Below are 17,859 nucleotides of genomic sequence, written 5' to 3' on the forward strand. Positions count from 1 at the left end.
ACGTTCGAAGAATTGAGCACAACTGTTCCACACAATGTCCGTTCTGGGCCCATAAGTACTTTCGAAAAATGTAGAGACCATTTTGGATTGAACTCACAGCATTGCCGGGACGTATGAGGGTTTTCTAGCCTTTATTTTTCGACAAACAAGAACTTACATTTTTGGATTGTCGGCGTTTGAAGAATTGAGCGTAAGTTTTGCACACGGTGTTCGTTTTGGGCCCATAAGTACTTTTAAAAAATGTAGTGAACATTTTGGATTGAACTCATCGCTTTGCCGTGACGTATGAGGGATTTCAGGGGTTTGTTTTATGAAGAACGAGTACTTGCATATTTGGATTATCGACGTTCGAATAATTGAGCGTAACTTTTGCACACGGTGTCCGTTTTAGGCCCATAAGTACTTTTTGAAAATGCAGCGACCGTTTTGGATTGAACTCACGGCATCGTCGTGATGTAAGAAGGATTTTAACCGTTTGTTTTTCGAAGAACGAGCACTTCCATAGTTGGATTGTCGGCGTTCGAAGAATTGAGCACAACTTTCGTACACGGTGTCCGTTCTAGGCCCATAAGTACTTTTCGAAAATGTAGCGACCGTTTTGGATTGAACTCACCACTTTGTTGTGATGTATGAGGGTTTTCAGGCATTTATTTTTCGAAGAACGAGCACTTGCATATTTGGATTGTCGGCATTCGAAGAATTGAGCACAACTTTTGCACACGGTGTCTATTCTGGGCCCATAAATACTTTTCGAAAATGTAGCGACCATTTTTGATTGAACTCACGGCATCATCGTGATGTAAGAGGGATTTCGACCATTTGTTTTTCGAAGAACGAGCTCTTGCATAGTTGGATTGTCAGCGTTCGAAGAATTGAGCACAACTTTTGCACACGGTGTCCGTTCTAGGCCCATAGTACTTTTGGAAAATGTAGCGATCGCTTTGGATTGAACTCACAGCATTGCCATGACGTACGAGGGATTTTGGGCCTTTATTTTTCGAAGAACAAGCACTTGCATATTTGGATTGTCGGCGTTCGAAGAATTGAGCGCAACTTTTGCACACGATGTCTGTTCTGGGCCCATAAATACTTTTCGAAAAAGTAGAGACCATTTTTGATTGAACTCACGGCATCGTCATGTTGTAAGAGGGATTTTGGACGTTTGTTTTTTGAAGAACGAGCACTTGTATATTTAGATTGTTGGTGTTCGAAGAATTGAGCGTAACTTTTGCACACAGTGTCCGTTTTGGGCCCATAAGTACTTTTCGAAAATGTAGCCACCGTTTTGGATTGAACTCACCACTTTGCCATGATATATGAGGGATTTCGCGTGTTTGTTTTCCAAAGAACGAGCATTTGTATATTTAGATTGTCGACGTTCAAAGAATTGAGCGTAACTTTCGCACACGGTGTTCGTTTTGGGCCCATAAGTACTTTTCGAAAATGTAGCGACTGTTTTGGATTGAACTCACAGCATCATCGTGACGTAAGAGGGATTTCAACTGTTTATTTTTCAAAGAACGAGCACTTGCATAGTTGGATTGTCGGCGTTCGAAGAATTGAGCACAACTTTTGCACATGGTGTCCGTTCTGGGCCCATGATTACTTTTGGAAAATGTAGCGACCACTTTGGATTGAACTCACAGCATTGCCGTGACGTATGAGGGAATTTGGGCCTTTGTTTTTCGAAGAACGAGCACTTGCATATTTGGATTGTCGGCGTTTTAGAATTGAGCACAACTTTTGCACACGATGTCCGTTCTGGGCCCATAAATACTTTTTGGAAATGTAGCGACCTTTTTTGATTGAACTCACGGCATCGTCGTGATATAAGAGGGATTTTGGACGTTTGTTTTTTGAAGAACGAGCACTTGTATATTTAGATTGTTGGCTTTCGAAGAATTGAGCGTAACTTTTGCACATAGTGTTCGTTTTGGGCCCATAAGTACTTTTCGAAAATGTAGCGACCGTTTTAGATTGAACTCACCACTTTTTCATGATGTATGAGGGATTTTGGGTGTTTGTTTTTTGAAGAACGAGCATTTTTATATTTAGATTGTCGGCGTTCAAAGAATTGAGCGTAACTTTTGGACACGGTGTTCGTTTTGGGCCCGTAAGTACTTTTCGAAAATGTAGGGACCGTTTTAGATTGAACTCACGGCATCGTCATGACGTAAGAGGGATTTCGACCGTTTGTTTTTCGAAGAACGAGTACTTGTAAAGTTGGATTGTCGGCGTTCGAAGAATTGAGCACAACTTCTACACACGGTGTACGTTCTTGGCCCATAAATACTTTTGGGAAATGTAGCGACCGCTTTGGATTGAACTCACAACATTGCCGTGATGTATGAGGGATTTCGAGCCTTTGTTTTTCGAAGAACGAGCACTTGCGTATTTGGATTGTCGGCGTTTTAAGAATTGAGCATAACTTTTGCACACGATTTCCGTTTTGGGCCCGTAAGTAATTTTTGAAAATGTAGCGATCGTTTTGGATTGAACTCTTCGCTTTGCTGTGACGTATGAGGGATTTCGTGTGATTGTTTTTCGAAGAACGAGCACTTGCAAATTTAGATTGTCGGCGTTCGAAGAATTGAGCGTAACTTTTGTACACCGTTTCCATTTTGGGCCCGTAAGTACTTTTCGAAAATGTAGCGACCATTTTGGATTGAACTCATGGCATCGTCATGACGTAAGAGGGATTTCATCTGTTTGTTTTTTGAAGAACGAGCACTTGCATATTTAGATTGTCGGTGTTCGAAAAATTGAGCGAAACTTTTGCACACGGTGTTCGTTTTGGGTCCATAAGTACTTTTCGAAATTGTAGCGACCGTTTTGGATTGAACTCACCACTTTACCATGACGTATGAGGGATTTTGGGTGTTTTTTTCGAAGAACGAGCGTTTGCATATTTAGATTGTTGGCGTTCCAAGAATTGAGAGTAACTATTACACACGGTGTTCGTTTTGGACCCATAAGTACTTTTTGAAAATGTAGTGACCATTTTGAATTTAACTCATGGTATCGTCGAGACGTAAGAGGGAGTTTGACCGTTTGTTTTTCGAAGAACGAGCACTTGCATAGTTAGATTGTCAGCGTTCGAAGAATTGAGCACAACTTTTGCACACGGTGTCCGTTTTGGGCCCATAAGTACTTTTGAAAATGTAGCGACCGCTTTGGATTGAACTCACCGCATTGCCGTGACGTATGAGGGATTTTGGGCCTTTATTTTTTGAAGAACGAGCACTTGCATATTTGGATTGTCGGCGTCCAAAGAATTGAGCTTAACTTTTGCACACGGTTTCCATTTTGAGCCCATAAGTAATTTTCAAAAATGTAGCGACCATTTTGGATTGAACTCTCCGCTTTGCCTTGACGTATGAGGGATTTCGGGTTTTTTTTCGAAGAACGAGCACTTGCAAATTTAGATTGTCGACGTTCGAAAAATTGAGCGTAACTTTTGCACACGGTTTCCATTTTGGGCCCATAAGTACTTTTCGAAAATGTAGCGACCATTTTGTATTGAACTCAAGGCATCATCATGACGTAAGAGGGATTTCAGCCGTTTGTTTTTCGAAGAACGAGCACTTGCATAGTTGGATTGTCGGCGTTCGAAGAGTTGAGCACAACTTTTGTACACGGTGTCCATTCTGGGCCCATAAGTACTATTGGAAAATGTAGCGACCATTTTGGATTGATCTCACAGCTTTACCATGACGTATGAGGGATTTTGGGCCTTTGTTTTTAGAAGAACGAGCACTTGCATATTTGGATTGTCGACGTTCGAATAAGTGTAACTTTGGCACACGTTGTCCGTTTTGGGCCCATAAGTACTTTTCGAAAATGTAGCGACCGTTTTGGATTGAACTCACCACTTTCCTGAGATGTATGAGGGATTTCTCGTGTTTGTTTTTCAAAGAACGAGTACTTACACATTTGGATTGTCGGTGTTCGAAGAATTGAGCGTAACTTTTGCACACGGTGTCCGTTTTGGGCCCATAAGTACTTTTCGAAAATGTAGAGACCATTTTGGATTAAACTCACGACATTGTCATGAAGTAAGAGGGATTTTGACCATTTTTTTTGAGGAACGAGCAATTGTATCTTTAGATTGTCGGCGTTCGAAGAATTGAGCGAAACTTTTGCACATGGTGTCTGTTTTGGGCCTATAAGTACTTTTCGAAAATGTAGCGACCTTTTTGGATTGAACTTACGGCATCATCATGACGTAAGAGGGATTTTGACCGGTTTTTTACGAAGAACGAGCACTTGCATAGTTGGATTGTTGGCATTTGAAGAATTGAGCACAACTGTTGCACATGGTGTCCGTTCTGGGCCCATAAGTACTTTTTGAAAATGTAACGACCGCTTTGGATTGAACTCACAGCATTGCCATGACGTATGAGGGATTTCGGGCCTTTATTTTTTAAGAACGAGCACTTGCATATTTGGATTATCGGTGTTCGAAGAATTGAGCACAACTTTTGCACACGGTGTCTCTTGACCCCAAAAAGTGCGCCAACAGATGTCGGTCCCACCCGCGCTTGCGTGGGAAAATTTCCAACACGCTAAGACACGTGGACGGTCTAAATCAAGTCGTTTAAAAGGGCGTGGGAGTAGCCCAACGACGTGGGACGGTGACGTTCGGTATCCGACGGGTTGTTCGTAATCCGATTGTACAATAATTACCAATTGGTGCTCGTAAATGTATATGTAAAAGTGTATAAACTTGATTTGTGTATTGCAAGTAAAATGAGAGAGAGTTGAGTAAATGTAGTCTTTAGTATTGATTCTTGCATTAGCCTTTGACATTACACAATGGAAGTATTTATAGTGATACATATGAAATGGGAGCCCTTGGATGAAGTCTCATCTCTTTAGTTCAAACGTCTTTTTTTAGGTATGGGGCTTGACTTGCTAGCTTACGGCACATTTATTGCTTGCGCAGGTCCTCCATACTAGTGACAAGACTTGACCTTTATGCTTGTGACAAATGTTCCATCAATCATTCGAATAAGATCTCTGAGCAGGCGATCTCTTGGGAGAAGTGACTGTGGAGGAAGCTCCCTGTGGTTAAGAGGCTCGTGCATCAGCTTCGGGGCTTTGACCATTTGACAAATACTTCCACTTGAGGACCTCAGCTACATTCAACAGGTTCCATGCTTCGGGTCATGGGCCTCGGTAGTTGGACTTCGACAGACTCGCGTACATCGGATCGAGGAGCCTCGACGGATGGACCTCGCCTGAAGTACTTCGGTTATAACCCACCTCGGCAGGAATGCCACGTGGATCAGGATGAGTGGCCCATTGGCCTAGGTGGGTAGGACAGGTGTGACAACACACAACAATAGTCCCCCAAGTCCAAGTAAATGTAATGCGTGGACTTTAATGGAGTAAAAGTTGAAAGAATTTTTGAACCCCAAATAATAGTCCCCCAAGTCCAAGTATAGATATTTATATCATGGTTGGAGTTTGAGAAGTGTTGCTGCGGGTGAGTGATGAAGTAGGCGAGGTGTTTGAACTCTGAAGATGAGCCGAGGTGGTTGAGAAACCGGACCTGCTAGGCTTGATGCTGAATGGTGAAGAGAGAAGCTGAGGTGGTTGAGGAACCAAACCTGTGAGGCTTGATGCTGAATGGCGAAGAGGAAGCCGAGGTGGTTGAGGAACCGAACCTTTGAGGCTTGATGCTGAAGGGAGAAGAGAGAAGTCGAGTTGGTTGAGGAACCGAACCTGCGAGGCTTGATGCTGAATGGCGAAGAGGAAGCCGAGGTGGTTGAGGAACCGAACCTGCGAGGCTTGCCGAGGTCCAATGGTAATGATTGTGCCTTGGCTGCTGTGTTAATGATTTGATGTTTTGTACTTGTTTTCGAGGAAAAGTGGCTAAATCGTTGTGACTTCCAAGGGGCTGCTACCGTCGAATTAAAAATGCAATTATGAGGGCAGCTGGCGCTTCTAGAAGCAGACGCGTTGGAGAGGCGCGTGGGAGGCACGCATAAATCTGAAGCGTAGGATTTAAAAACCATTTGAATTCAACGCCTCAGATTGGATCTGAAATGGAGGGCTCGGATTGACTGAGATTTGATCTGACGGCTGGGGTTCGTCTTGGACCTTTATAAAAGGCAAGAAAATCCCAATTTTTAGGATTTTTGAACACTTTGCACTCTGAAACTCCCTCAAATCTCCAAATTTTCCGGTGTCGAGGTTGACTGTAATATTAAATTTCGGCCAGTCTCCGTTTGTGTCGAATTCCCTTAGGTATTGTTTGTACAAAAACCCTTGTTACTGTCTTTTTACTGAGAAAATGGAGTCCACTTCGGGTAGGGAGCTTGTTACAGTGGCGTCTTTAGACTATGGGGTCGGTCACGGGGGGATGTCCGAGGTGGATAGGTATGCCATGGCCGAGGAGCCTGTAGATTTTACCCAAGAGTGGGGGGCTTCTAGGGTGCCCTCGAATATGACGGGGAAGAGGTTGGGGAAACTTAGGGAGAGGTACAGTGTACCCCACTACATAGAAATGTTAGTCCCCGAGCCGAACGAGCGGGCCTGCTATCCGAGGCCCTGCTGCATGGCCGTGAGTGAATACCTGTTCAAGGCAGGTATGCGTCTTCCTCTGCACCCCTTCTTTAGGGCGATGCTTAGGAAATTCATGCTGTCGCCGACCCAGGTTCTGCCGAATGGGTAGAGCTAGCTGGTCGGCTCGTACTTCCTGTGGAAGGAAGTGTCACTTGGGGAGGACATGCCTCTTCATGTGTTCATGACCCTGTTCCAGCCCCGGGTAATTGGGAAGGAGTCAAGGGGGTGGTACTACCTCACGCCTTGGGGGGCTCACGCACCCTTTGTGGTGGGACTTCCTTCCTCTATCAAGGGGTGGAAGGAGTCCTGATTCTGGGTGCGAGGTAAATGGCAGGCAGTGGAGGGGGACAAAGCCCTGTCATGCACGGTGCCGACCTAGTACTACGAAGCTCGTGAGTCTCCCAACCTCTGCTTGTCTTTTGAAGTCAGAATATGAATTCATCTAACTGTTGGGGGTTCCTTTGCAGATAGTAGTACGAGGTTCGAGCTCAGCAAGGAGGAATTCGAGGTGATAGAGGACATTTACAAGAGGCCTCTAAAGCTTCGCCACTTTGATCACTTGATTGATAGGAGTAGATACTTTCTGGACTTCGAACTGATGGCATCCAGAGGTACGAAGCCCTAACACTTAAATTTTCCTATCCCTTGTTTTTATACTGATGCTGATCTGACCTATTTTGCAGATAAATTCAAGAAGAGGGAGTACCCAGCTCCAGACATGGCCTCTATCTTGAAGGCCACGTCTACTGTGAAGGCGAGGCCCCTGAAGCCTAGGTCCAGAGGGGCAAAGGAAGTCCGAGGCAGGGTTGAGCGCCCGTCCAAAGACTGTACTCCAATGGCTTCAGAGGAGGCAACTCCTCAGAGGCCAGAGAAGCCGAAGGAGCCTTGGGGCAAGGAGAAAGTCCCTGAGGAGACTAAGAAGAGGAAGCTGGTGCACATCTCCAGCTCAGCTGGAAAGTTTGGGACCTCAGTGTCCCATAGGGTCGAACAGACTGGTGAGCGAAGCTTTTTGCTGCAGCCTCCAAAGCCATTAAAATGGAGATGGTTAGAGAGGTAGAGGCTAAAGAGGCTAGAGCAGAGGCCGCAAGGTGAGCTGCAGAAGCTGCCGAGGAGGAGGCAGCAAAGAAGAAGCCGGTGCGGGAGAAGGGGAAGTCTCCGAGCTTTCTAGCTGGGAGGGAGGAGGCACTGGCCCCAGCCTTGGTGGAGGCTCTCCCTGAAGAAATCAGAAGTGCCACCGAGAGCTTTTACAAGTTCTGGACGGAGAGGTGGCAGCTGCATGCCTCCTCTTGCGATGCCACTGACTTGACAAGGGCAATGGCGAGCCAAAGCGTCCGAACCTTTGGCCTCGTGCTCGAATGCAGGGAGGCCTTGAGCGAATTTCAGACAAGGACCCAGGCTTCGGAGGGAAAGGCTGCCTCCCTCGCAGAGGTGGTAAAAGCTGCTAAGGCCGAGGCCGAAGAAGCCAAGGCCCAGAGAGTTGAAGAGGAGGCGAAGCTAGAGTCTGCTCTGGCCAGATTGAGGCCTTAAAGAAAGAAGTGTATGAGTCACAGTGCGAGGTGGCCTCCTTGACAAAGAAGATGGAGGTCTCCAATGAGCACCAAAAGGTGACTGCTGAGGCCCTTGAGGAGGCGAACCTCTCCTTAGCCGGTGCTCAAGATGCTTATTAGTTTCTCGAAGGCCAAGCGAAGTGGTACATGAACGACGCCTCTGTTGCAAGAGAAGAGGCCCAAACTGCAAGGGAGGAGGCGGTGAAGGAATACATCGCCAATTTCCACACTACAGAGGAGTATAAGAGCTTCAGCTCGTACTGGAGGAACTTCGCCTATGCCGAAGTGCTGGAGCGGGCAGAGGAGCTGTATCCCGATTTGGACTTGGCTCAACTTAGGTCCGAATTTGTGGATGAGCTACCTCAGACCCCAGCTGAGGAGGTCTAGGGTGATGAAGAAGTTAATGCTGAAGCCCCAAGTGCTGAGGCAGAGGAAACAACTACTGATGCCCAAGTTGCCGAAGCCCCAAGTGCTGAGGCGCCTCCGTCATCTAGCCAGGCATAGACTATGTTTTACTTTTTAGTATTTTGGATGTAATGGCCAGAGGCCCTCCTTTGTAACCTTTTTTGAAATATCAATATAATGTCTTTCTTCTTTCATTGTTGTTCTTTGTCCAAGTTTTTATACCTCGTTAAACAAATGAACTGGAACTTGATAAGAACATGAACTAAATAACTTTAACTTGGTACCTCGGACTGAAATAAACGAATCATAACTTGAGTGACTGAACTGTGCGAACCTCGGACTTAAGCAAATTAACATGACTTAAGGAGATGAACAGTGTGAACCTCGGACTTAAGCAAATTAACATGACTTAAGGAGATGAACAGTGTGAACCTCGGACTTAAGCACATTAACATGACTTAAGGAGATGAACTATGTGAACCTCGAACTTAAGCACATTAACATAACTTAAGGAGATGAACTGTGTGAGCCTCGGACTGTAGTGATTGTGGCTTCTCCCCTCGACATTCAGCAAGGCCAAACGGAGGTATGTGCTATCGCCTCGGAGTTCAAGCGAGGTGGCCCAGAGATGGGTCTCGAGCCTCTCCTCCGAGGTGACGACGCATCCCAGACATGGTGGATGGTGTAGCCATGTTGGGGCTTCTCCCCTTGGCGTTCAGCAAGGCCAAAGGGAGGCATGTGCTAGCGCCTGGGAGTTCAAGCGAGGTGGCCCAGAGGTGGGTCCCGAGCCTCTCCTCCGAGGTGACGACGCATCCTAGACATGGTGGATGGTGCAGCCATGTTGGGGCTTCTCCCCTTAGCGTTCAGCAAGGCCAAAGGGAGGCATGTGCTAGAGCCTTGGAGTTCAAGCGAGGTGGCCCAGAGGTGGGTCCCGAGCCTTTCCTCCGAGGTAACAATGCAGTACGACACGTGGATTTAATCAATGCATTTTATTGAGCTATAGAAACATTACAAAGGCTGGGAAAAGTCATCCAGCGTGGTACAATTCATTGATAATAGATTCCGAGGTGTTCAATATTCCATGGACGGGGTTGTGCCTTACCATCCATGTCTTCAATCCAGTAGGTTCCAGGTTGGATTTCTTCTCTGATTTTGTATGGACCTTCCCAATTTGGGCCTAGGGAACCGGAGCCAGGTTCTTTTGTAGATAAGAAGACCCTCCTGAGCACAAGATCATTGATTTGGAAAGACTTCTTCTTGAGTTTGGAGTTGAAGTACCTTGTCATCTTTCTTTGATAGGTGCCTAGCTTTAACTGGGAGTCATCCCTTCTCTCCTCAATGAAATCGAGGTCGAGCCTCCGGAGCTCGTCCTTGGTCACTTCGCTAAAGTGCAGACATCGTGGAGATGGAAGTCCGACCTCCACGGGGCTCATCGCCTTAGTCCCATATACCATGAGAAAAGGGGTCTCCCCAGTTGGGGTCCTGGTGGTGGTTCGGATTGCCCAAAGTGCTTGGGGCAGTTCATCAACCCAAGCTCCCTTGGATACATCAAGCTTCCTTTTCAGGACGTGCTTGATTATCTTGTTTACGGCTTCAACTTGGCCATTAGCTTGTGAGTGGTGAGGTGTAGAGAAGTGCTTCTTTATGCCGAGCTCTTCACACAGTTCTCTTACCTTCTTATTATCGAATTTTCTGCCATTGTCTGAGACGATCGAGTAGGGAATTCCGAACCGACAAATAATATTCTTCCATAGGAACTTGGAGGTGTTTGCTTCTGTGATTTTTGCCAGTGGTTCAGCTTCGACCCACTTTGTGAAGTAATCAATGGCCACTATTGCAAAACTTGCACCTCCTCTACCCTTAGGTAGAGCGCCTATGAGATCCACACCCCATTTTGAGAAAGGCTAGGGGCTGGAGACTGCAGTCAAATCCTGTGATGGTCGTCTTTGTATGGGAGAGAATCATTGGCATTTATCACATTTTCGCGCGAATTCGAGGGCATCCCGTTTCAGGGTAGGCCAGTAGTACCCTTGCCTCAGTATTTTTTGTGCCAGAGATAGGCCTCTAGAGTGGTTGCCGCACATTCCCTCGTGGACTTCTCTTAGTATGTAGGTAGCCTCTTCTCCTCCGACGAATTGTAAGAGTGGAGAGGAGAAGCTTCTCTTGTAGAGAATGTCATCAATGAAGAGGAAGTGGGCTGACCTCCTTCTCAGCTTATAAGCCTCATTCTTGTTGGTGGGCAGCACCTGGTCTTTCAGATATGCTATGATTGGTTACATCCAGGTGGGAGTTCTACCGACCCACATGACATTAGGGACCTCGGTAGAAGGCAGGAGGAGGTGCTCGATAGGCACTACAGTGAGTAGCTCTGAGTCTTTGCTACTAGCCAGCTTCGAGAGGGTATCCGCATGAGCATTTTTTATGTGGGGAATCTGGGTTAACTCGAACTTTTCAAAGGATGGGATGAGGTTCATCACCATTTTCAGATAGGAGGCCATCATTTTATCTTTGGCTGAGAAGTTACCATTAACTTGGCTAACAACCAGCTGGGAGTCACTACTGACGAGTAGCTTCTTTACTTACATTTCCTTGGCCAGTCTGAGGCCTTCAAGGAGTACTTCATACTCTGCAACATTGTTGGTGGCTTTGAATCCGAACCTCACGACCGAGGTGAGTTTGTGACCCTCGGGGCTGATGAGGACAACCCCGGCACCTGAGCCGACATCCCCAGCTGAGCCATCGACGAAGAGGCTCCACGTGGGGGGTTCGACGAATTCCATGATTTCATCCACCTCGGGTAGGTTGGCGGATTCAGCAACAAAGTCAGCTAAGGCTTGCCCTTTGATGGCTGCCCTGGCTTTGAACATAAGGTTAAATTCACTTAGTTCCACTGCCCATTTCAACAATCTTCCTGAGGCATCGGGCTTTTGGAGAACTTGCCTCAGGGGAAAATTTGTAAGTACATGGATGGTATGAGCTTGGAAGTAGGGTCTCAATTTCCTAGAGGCCGTGATTAAGGCCAAAGCAAGCTTTTCCATATCAGGGTATCGGGTCTTCGACGATAGGAGCGCTTTACTCGTATAGTAGACGGGAAGTTGGGTGGACCCTTCTTCTCGAATCAAAACCGAACTGATGGCATCATTGGAGACGACAAGATATAGTTGCAAGATGTCATCGGGCTTTCGCTTGGAGAGGAGGGGGGCCTGCCCCAAATGCCTTCTCAGTCCTTGGAAGGCCTCTTCACATTCCTCAGTCCATTGGAATTTCTTCCCAGCCTTGAGCACTTTGAAAAATGGGAGGCACTTGTCAGTTGCTTTGGAGACGAAGCGACTAAGTGCTGCCACTCATCCAGTTAAGCTTTGCACCTCCTTTGGCTTTTGAGGGGACCTCATCTAGCACAGAGCCTCAATCTTCTCGAGATTTGCTTCAATTCCTCGCTGGTTGACCATGTACCCGAAGAACTTGCCAGAAGCTACCCCAAAGGCACATTTCAAGGGGTTGAGCCTCATCCTGTACCTTCTCAGGATTTGGAAGGTGTTGTTGAGGTGCGCTATGTAGTTCTCTACTTCTAAGCTCTTCACCAGCATGTCATCCACGTAGACCTCCATTGTCTTGCCAATGAGGTCGGTAAACATTTTGTTCACGAGTCTTTGGTAGGTTGCTCCGGCATTTTTCAACCCGAAGGGCATCATTCTATAGCAATAGAGGCCTCGGTCCGTGATGAAAGAGGTGTGCTCTTCATCGGCCGGGTGCATGGGGATTTGGTTGTAGCCGGAGTATGCATCCATGAAGCTCAACAACTCGTGCCCAGCCGTGGAGTCCACCAATTGGTCAATCCTTGGAAGTGGAAAGCTATCTTTCGGGCAAGCTCTATTGAGGTTGGTAAAGTCGATGCATACCCTCCATTTCCCATTGTGTTTCTTAACCAAGACCGGGTTGGAGACCCACCTCGAATAGGTGGCCTCCCTGATGAAGCCATTTTGGATGAGCTTCTGAACCTCTTCCTTTAGGGCCTCATACCTCTTAGGGTTGAGGGCTCTTCTTTTTTATCTATGCGGGGCAACATTAGGATCAATTTTCATGTGGTGGCAGCTGATCTTCGGGTCTATGCCCACCATGTCCTCATGCCTCCAAGCAAAGACGTCAAGGTTCTTGCCTAGGAAGTCCTTAATCTTTTTCCTCAAAATGTTGGATAGGCCTCTGCCTACTTTCAACACCTTGGATGGATCTCGAGGGTCGGCTGAGAAGCTCTCAAGTTCCTCTACAGGAGATGCTTGAGGCTCATGTTCCATTATGCGGGGGTCGATCTCATCAACGATCAGCACCTCCTGATTAAGCGTTGCGTCAATCATATCAACATCTTCCTGGTCAGTGGGAGTGTCACCTGGGACATCCGCCATGACCACATCAGCCATGATCACGTGGACGTCCCGGGGCTTTACCTTCTTAATGGAGCTTAGATAGCACTCTCTCGAACCTCTCTAGTTGCCTCTCATTGTTGTCACCCCATTTTTTGTTGGGAATTTCATGCATAGTTGGTGGATGGAGGTGACTGCTCCCAATTCCTTTAGGGCCGGTTTGCCCAAGACTCCGTGGTAAGCCGACCGACTGTCAACTACGAGGAATTCCATGAAGTTCATCGTAGTTTGAGGAGATTCACCCATCTCCACTGCCAGTGTTATCTTTCCCCTCGGAGTGATGCTATCTCCGGTAAATTCGTACAATGGAGTGGTGGTGGGCGTCAACTGATGGTCCAATATCATCTTGTTAAAGGCGGACCTGAATAGGATGTTGACGGAGCTGTCGTTGTCGACTAGCATTCGTTTGAGCCCATTTCGGGCTATGACAGCCCTCACCACCAGCGCATCGCAGTGGGGGTAATGAACTCCTTCGGCGTCTTCCTGGGTGAAGACAATGGGTGGTACTTGGTTTCTTCGAGAGCTACTATCCACAGTGTAACTCGTCAGAGGGGGGTGCTTAGCCTCCCTAGCATAATTTCGTTTGGCATTTCGTGTTTCACCGCCAACATAAGGGCCTCCAAATATGGTATCTATCTCGTGGATAGGGGCCTCATCTTGAGCTTGCCTATTTCTTCGGTGTCTACGCCCTTCCCTAGGCCTCTCTGTGTCTTACTCTCTTCGCCTTGGGGATACATCCCTTTGACGAGGAGCGGCCGCCTCACGCCCATGTCGGTTGTCGTGCCTGGGCGGGGGCCTGTTCGCCTGGAGCGAGTTATGTCTTTCTCTAGCGGGTTCCTGCCGGGAGCGGTGTGCATAGTCTCTGCAATCCGCGGTGTTGTGCCCGTAGGACCTATGGTGCAAACAATATCCAGGGAGGTTCGGATTGGACCTATTTCTAGGTGCAAAACCTCGGCCTCGGCCTCTACCTCTACAGGGTCCCTGCTGGGCCTCCATCTGATGTAGGTCAGCAGTTGGGTTGACATCCTCATATGCCAAGGTAGGAACCGCGTTTAGAGTTGTGGTGGCCAGAGCTTGGCTGGAGTTCTCATTTTCGACTCGGTTCATCTGGTAGTCCATGAGGTGGGAGGTTGGACCCCTACCTCGCTGTCTTTGAGGAGGTGGGAGGCCTCTGCTTGCCCTGTTCCTATGCTCAATCAATTCTTCATTGATTATCTCCATTCTCATCATCTCTAGTAGGGCGTCATAGGTGGTGGGGTCTTGATTCTGCACATCCCTCCAGAATAGGGTGTTCATGTTCAAGCCTCCTCTCAATGCAGATAGTGCTTCTCTGTCGATGACTTGTACGCAGTAGGTCATCTCGTCGGTGAGGCGGGATAGGAAGCTTTTCAAGAACTCGCCATGCGCCTGTTTCATGTCTTGAAGATGCTGGATGGGGGCCTCTCCTTCCTTGCTCACTGCGAACCTCTTCAAGAAGGTAGTTTTGAACTCGGGCCAGCTTCGGATGCTCCCAGATGGTAGCCTACTATACCAGATTTCAGCCGCTCCACCGAGGGTTAAATGGAATGCTCTGCACTTCATGGCTGGGGTGGCGCCCCTCAGGCTCATGTGAGTTTTGTAAGCATTGAGGTGCTTTTCTGGGTCACCTCTTCCATCATACTTTGGTATCTTTGTGTAATACCCCGAACTTCACGTTCTACATTTGGCCAATATGATTCATGCATTCCATGCTAATTACATTGTCATTTGTATTAATTTCCTAATTTCCTTCTCTTAAAACGATGCATTTGATCATCAAGGCTTTAAAATCTTTACATGGTGATAACCTTCGACTCTTCGATCTAGGTGGTGAATTTTATATTGAGCTATGATAGAAAGTTAGATTAACTAAATGTTGGAGATTGGCTTGGTAAGTAATGTAATATTTGAAAGGCCGAGAATTTGTATCAACGAAGGTTCAAGCTTTCCATTCGGCTAATCGAGGTCACCTTAAACCCTAGATAGGTAATTCACATATTTGGGACATGAGGGACGAAGTGACATTATCACAACGTAATAATATATGTCTTATATGACATTATAAATATAGAGGTGCGAATTGTTGAAATCGGTTGAGAATCGGGTAAGAAATTAAATGAACAGTTGAGGAATTAGATCTATACAATACTTTGGGATCTTAATGCAAGTGAAATATATTGTAAGCACATCAAAATAAACCAATGACACTTGATTTATACCTGCAAGGACAGATGTAAAATCATAATTTAATCAAAGGAGACAACACCTACTTAACATGTGACGACTTGCCGCTTTAACCTCTAATTCCTTCAACCTTAAGCCTCCAACACGTCCTATAAGTCCTTAGAACTTTACACAAGATATTTATAACTCTTCTAAGTCACATATGGCTCCATGTGGTGCAAGGGAGAAGTCAAAGTTGGCTGCAAGAAGCCACCTCCTACTTGGACAGCTCATGCTAGGGGACTTTTCACTTTAATATATAATTGCTTCAACCTTAAGGCATAAATTTCGTGTCTAATCCCCAAGGACTTAATATAGGATGAATATATATCTTAAATATCATAAATGGACACAAAAATAATGGTAGAAAAGTCAAGTATTGCAGCCAAGATGACAGCTCCAGCTTAGTGACTCACCTTGATTGCTTGAGGTGGCTGCAGCCCATGATATTCTTAATCCTTAAGTAATATGCACGACTTCAACCATTTAAAGACCACTCATTTACCTCCTAGATAATATATTAACTCCCTTAACTCGTCCCTAAGTGATTCCAAGTGAAAAGAGGGTGAAACAGTCAAAGAGAAATAGAAACAAGAAGCTGGAATTTCTGAACAGCTTTGTTACTCCACAGTTTTGAGGTTTGTTTCTATTATTTCTTAAGGGGTTTATGATTTCTTGAACATCTGAACTTGTTTGTGATTAAGTTGGAGTGTTGTTAATGATGTTATGATTCCTAAATAGGGGTAATTAATTGCAAGAATTTGAAAGAAAGTAATCTGGACAGAGTTGAGGAATTGCTGGATTGAGTGATTTATACCTTGATTTTGGGATGATACTTAGTGTTTAACTTATATATATCAATATGAACGTTTTTATATGTAAGTAGGGAGTGTAGAAATGATTTTAATGGCCTAGAATTCTGTTGGTATCATAATAATAAAATGGAAACCGAAAACAGTCAAAGGAAAACTGCCTGATTTTGTGTAGTGGAAAATGGACTGTTTTTGAAGCTCCAAAAACTTCATTTGTCACAAATTTATGATCTGATTATCTTCATATATATGTTATAGGTGTGTGGTAAAAGTTTGGGAGCCGTTAAATGTAGGTAAGGACATGAAAAAGAATTTGAAAAATGAGTGGACGGTGATGGAAACCTAGAAAATAGATTCTGTCCATTTGGGTATTTAATGTGATTTCAACATTTAGATGTCCCCTAATGAACTCTTGGCCTAGAAAATATATCCTAAGGAATACTAGGTTGTCGAAAACAATTGGATGACGTTGACGTTCATAATTGGACTCGAGAGATAGCGAGACTTATGGGATTAGTTTGTAATGCCATCGGTAACTTGAAATAATAATTTTATCTAAATTGTTTTGGCGTGAATGGATGTATTTTGGGATTGTGTGTGTTAAGATTATTAAATGAAGGATTGTATTTAATATTAGATGATAATACAGGTGACTTTTCGACGTTGAGCGAAAAAGGGAATTGATACACACTCCATAGGAGCTTACACACATAAAGGCGAAAGGTAAGTGAAAATCCATTTGCAACTACGATGCAAGAACCTAGTATATGTGACATAGTAATGTTGAAATATCTACATAACTTTGATAAGAGGCTTATAGCACATCATATGGTGGTTACGATCATTGAGTATGAGGCTGCGTAACCTATTGACATCGATTTTCATTAAATACGTCATTTATAAGTATTTTCATATGCATGCACGACATGTAACATGGTTGAAAATCCTGCATGCAAAATATGATTTCAAAGTGAGTTTTATTATAAATGTTTTATTGACCACTACTAAGGCACCGAGGCATGTAAGGCATGCTTATGTGATATATTTGGCATTGCGGGTGTTACTTCCTGGGTGAATTGCAAAGGTAGATAGGGGATGGACCTTTGGTGATCACGGGAGGGTGGACCACTCGACTGTGCCCTTGTGATATTATGATTATTGGCGCTGTCGGGTGGGAGACTTCTTGGGTGATCATAGGGGTAGTCAGGGGATGGGCCTTTAGTGGTCACAAGAGGATGGTCCACTCGTTGGTGTCGATTTCATACTGGCCATTTGATTATTGATATTGATATTATGCAGAGCTCTATCCGGTGCATAGTAGGTGGGTCAAGGGCCCAATGAAATGAAAGATTTCAAGTGAAATGATTTCTAGTCGACTTTGACGAATATTGAAATACGATACTTTTTATCGTGATATTTAAAGTAAATGGCATGGTGTCATATGTCGTTATTACTCATGTTCAGGACATGTATGATTTTGCTTACTAAGCATTGGCTTATGTAGTTCTTGCATTGTAGGTGAACATGGAACTACATAGCGAGCATGGCTAGCTGTGGAGCTCCTACAGGATTCCAGAGTTCGATGTACATGGATGACGACCTGTAGGGTTATTTTGTAGGCTGCCATCTGTAGGGTTATATTTTGGAATCCTATATACTGTACTTTTGAAATGGTTTGTAGACATGGTTATAAGCTCAGAATATATATGTTGGATTATGGCGATATGATTTTGGGTTTCGATATAATATATGATCGTGTCACAGGTGATTAGAAGTTAACAAACTCGAAAAAAAAATATATGTAAAATTCTATATCTAGGTTGTGTATAGATATCAATGTTAATTTGGGGGGTGTGACAGTTTGGC

At 45.2% G+C, this 17,859-nt stretch overlaps 1 long non-coding RNA gene across 1 annotated transcript; it reads left to right on the top strand.

The window, feature by feature from the left end:
- Positions 1 to 15,779: 15,779 nt before the first annotated feature.
- Positions 15,780 to 17,552, top strand: LOC111382227. The gene is made up of 3 exons (XR_002700476.1): positions 15,780 to 15,819; positions 16,643 to 16,716; positions 17,512 to 17,552. It is a non-coding gene; the product is annotated as an uncharacterized LOC111382227 (long non-coding RNA).
- The last annotated feature ends 307 nt before the right edge of the window (positions 17,553 to 17,859 follow it).

Source organism: Olea europaea, unplaced genomic scaffold (genome assembly GCF_002742605.1).
Source record: "Olea europaea var. sylvestris unplaced genomic scaffold, O_europaea_v1 scaffold245, whole genome shotgun sequence".
Taxonomy (NCBI): domain Eukaryota; kingdom Viridiplantae; phylum Streptophyta; class Magnoliopsida; order Lamiales; family Oleaceae; genus Olea; species Olea europaea.